The sequence below is a fragment of the Pteropus vampyrus genome, unplaced genomic scaffold (genome assembly GCF_000151845.1).
Source record: "Pteropus vampyrus isolate Shadow unplaced genomic scaffold, Pvam_2.0 Scaffold196, whole genome shotgun sequence".
Lineage (NCBI taxonomy): Eukaryota > Metazoa > Chordata > Mammalia > Chiroptera > Pteropodidae > Pteropus > Pteropus vampyrus.
Window position 1 is genome coordinate 1,380,326 of NW_011888977.1, and position 4,134 is coordinate 1,384,459.

At 42.7% G+C, this 4,134-nt stretch overlaps 1 protein-coding gene across 1 annotated transcript in view; it reads right to left on the reverse strand.

The window, feature by feature from the left end:
• Positions 1-4,134, reverse strand: part of WDR88 (WD repeat domain 88) — a 37,709-nt gene that overhangs the window by 15,260 nt on the left and 18,315 nt on the right. The gene's annotated exons all lie outside the window — the stretch shown is intronic.

Sequence of the window (4,134 nt, forward strand, 5' to 3'; positions counted from 1 at the left end):
AATATATGGATTGTATGGTATGTGAATTATACCTCAATAAAGCTGTTAAGAAAGAAAAGAAAGATGCTCTCACCACTCTTATTCGGTACAGTGTTGGAAGTCCCAGCTACAGCAATCAGGCAAGAGAAAGAAATAAAAGGTATCCGAATTGAGAATGGAGAAGTCGAATTATCACTTTTTGCAGATGACATGATTCTCTATATAGAAAACTCTAAAGACTCCACACACTCCCCCCCAAAAAAAACCACAAACAAACAAAAAAACTATTAGAAACAATAAACAAATACAGTAAAGTTGCAGGATAAAAAAATAATCGATGTACAAAAATCCAGTGTTCTTATACAATAACAATTAAATTTCAGAAAAAGAAATTTAAAAAAACAATTTCTTTTGTAATTGCAACAAGAAGAATGAAATACCTAGGAATAAACTTTACGAAGCATGTGAAGGACCCATACACTGAAAACTATAAGACATTATTAAAAGAAATTGAAGGTGTTCATGGACTGGAAGAATCAACATAGTTTAAGTGGTCATATTACGCAAAGTAATATACAGATTTAATGCAGTCCTCATCAAAATCCCAATGGCATTTTTTAAAGAAATAGCCAAAGCAATGCTGAGAAAAAAGGACAAAGCCAGAGGTAACACACTGCCTGACTTCAAATTATACTACAAGACGACAATAAACAAAACAGTTTGGTCTTGGCAGAAAAATAGATACACGGACCAATGGAACAGAATTAAGAGCCCAGAAATCAATCCATGTATACACAGGCAAATAATTTTTGACAAAGGAGACCAAAACAAACAATGAAGAAAAAAAAAAACCTCTTCAATAAATGGTGCTAAGAAAATGGAGAGCCACATGCAAAAGAATGAAACTAGATTGCTATCTGTCATTATACACTTAAGTTAACTAAAAATGGGTCAAAGACCTAAATATAAGACCTGAAACAATAAATGAAATGGAAGAAAACAGGTACTAAACTCATGGACCTTGGATTTAGAGAAGATTTTATGAATTTGACCTCAAAAGCAAGGTAAGTAAAAGTAAAAATAAATGAATGGGACTATATCAAACTACGAGATTCTGCACGAAAAATGAAACCAACAACAAAACAAAGAGACAACCAAATGAATGGGAGAAGATATTTGCAAACAGCACCTCCTATAAGGGCCTAATATCCAAAATATACAATAAAGTTATACAACTCAACAACAAAAAAAACAAACGATCCAATTAAAAAATGAGCAGAGGACCTGAACAGACACTTCTCCCAAGAAGACATACAAATGGCCAACAGATGTATGAAAAGATGCTCAACTCCACTAGCTATTAGGGAAATAAGAATGGCTGTCAGAATGGCTGTCATCAACAGGACAAGTAATATCAAGTGTTAGAGATGTCATAGGGGAAAAAGGAACCCTCATCCACTGCTGGTGGGACTGCAAATTGGTACAGCCACTATGGAAAACAGTAGAGAGGTTCCTCAAAAAATGGAGAATATAATTATCATATAACAAAGCATCCCCTCTTCTAATTATCTACCCCAAAATTTTGAAAACATTTACCCATAAAGATATATGCACCCCAATGTTCATTGCAGCATTATTCTCGGTGGCCAAGACATGGAAATAACCAAAATGCCCTTCGATAGATGATTGGATAAAGATGTGGAACTCATATACAGTGGAATATCACTCAGCCATAAGAAAAGATGAAATACTGCCATTTGTGACAACATAGATGGATCCTGAGACTGTCATGCTAAGTCAGACAGAAAAAGCTGAGAACTGTATGATTTCACTCATATGTGGGCTATAAAACTGAAAGCAACAAATGAACAAGACAAACAAACAGAGACTCATGGGCACAGACAACAGTTTAGTGGTTACCAGGGGAAGGGGGAGAGGGGGGAGGAAGGTAAGGGTAAAAGGGATCAAATATAAAGTGATGGAAGGAAACTTAACTTTGGGTGGTGAACACACAATGAAATATACATATGATGTATTATAAAACTGTACACTTGAAACCTATATAATTTTATGAATCAATGTCACCCCAATAAATTTCATAACAGTAATATAAATAAACAATAAAACTGTGAATAAAAGGAAAGAAAGAAGGGAAAAAAGCGATGGCGTCTGGGGAAACTGAATGGTTACAAGACAGATAAGAGATTCTTCACTATACGTCTTTTTGTACCTTTTTAACTTTGTACTGTGTTGCACGTTTTATGTGTTAAAAAGTAAATTACATATTTTTGAAATAAAAACATGCAAGGTCCCTTGTTTGAAAACCAAGAATTTGAAGACATTGACTGCAGAGCATTAAATCAAGTGCGGGGCCCTTCTGAGTGTGGGCTCCAGTGTGACGGGAGAGATTGCATGCCGTGAAGCCAGCCCTGTCCCATAGCACCAAGAATCCTTGCCTCTATATTTTCTGGCTAAAAGCTATATTTCCAAAAAAAAAAATCACAAATTCAGGTCAATAAAAAATACCAATAGACATTTTGCTTATTTCTCTTTTTCATTCCCATTAGGGCAACGGAAGGGAGTGGATCGCAACATTGTCCATGCTGGAGCTTTGGTCACCTCTGCTGCCCTCGCCCCTGTCACTGTCACTACAGAGTGTCTCAAAGGAGTAGTAGTGCAGGCCTCCGCAGTGCAGAGGGGGGACCCACAGCCCCTCCCAACCCAGGTTTCCATGGAAATCACTCTCAGTAAGAGAGCACATGCTGGGTGCCCACAGTATGGCCTGTGCTAGGGCCTATATCTTGTGCAGACCTCACCTCTGAGGAAACTGAGGTCTGAGGTCACACAGAATAGGAACTTGAAGATCCCCATGGGAAAGGCGGGCCCAGGCCAGCAGGGCTCATAAAGGTGTAAAAGAGGCAGGGTGACAGGACATTTGCACCTTCTTGGGATCCTGACTCCAGGGCTTGCTGGACGGGACTGGCCACCTATCTAGTGGTGGCCACCTACAAGGTCGCCTTTGCAGGCCCTGGTTTATCACAATCTCCCCATTTCACAGGAGATACTAGAAAGTCACATTTTGGCAAGGGGCTCTGCACAAGGTCTTCCAGCGTTGGCTCACATTGAAACAAATGTACCTGAAGCCCAGCCCAGCCCAGCCCAGCCCACAGGCCACAGCTGGTGGTTTCCCCCGCCCCATTGCCTTCCTCCTTCCCTTCCTCCCTCTCCAGCCTCCTTCTGGCATTCATGACCAAGTAGGAGATGCCCCATATGATTACGGGCTCACAAGCTGAAGGCGTGCAGGCCGAATGCAGGAGGGCGTGGCTGGGGATCCCACCCCCCTCCCTGCTGCAGCATGCTGCCAGGCCTCCCAGGGCCCCTCCTCACTTGGCGATGGTGAGCAGTGTGGCCTGGGATGTAACATCCCAGATCTTGATGCTCCTGTCCAGCGAGACGGAAGCCACCTTCTGGCTGTCCGGGTCAAAGCAGCAGGCTGTGACTGACCTTTTGTGATGATCTGAGGCACAAGGAAAGTGACTCTTTACACAGCTTCCACATTCAGGGCCACACGCTTCACATGACCCAGAGGCTCACACTGCTCCTCCGGACAGTGACGATATTTTGAAAACACAATTCTGGTTTTCACTAAGGACTATTTATTTACTCACAAGAACATTCTTGAGTGCCTACCATGTGCCAAGCTTTGAAGAAGGGGCACAGCTGAACCACTTCCTGTCCCCACAGAGCTCCCAGTCTGTAGGCTGATGGGGATTCACCTGTGAGAGGGCCACGACCCCACAGCATGTCAGGGGCCGTAAGAGGAGGGTAAGGTACATCACCGCCAGCCGGCAGAAGCCTAGCCCAGCCGGGCACAGCCCTGAGAGGTTGAAAAAGGGCCCCAAAAATTTAACGAGGAAAGCAGAACAGGAAGAATGCTCCGGGCAGAATGAAGCATGTACAATGGCTTGGAGGTGGGAAGGGACACAGAGAAGTGCTAGAGCGGCTAGAAGTTGGAGAGTGAGGAGAGGTAGGGTAGAAGGTGATACATTAAGGGAAATATGCCAGCTGTGGGGCACTGCATACACTGTAGCCCCATATTGATAAAAATAAGCCCACAGTGCATGTGGGAAGTGGCATTGTGTGTTTGCGTGCATG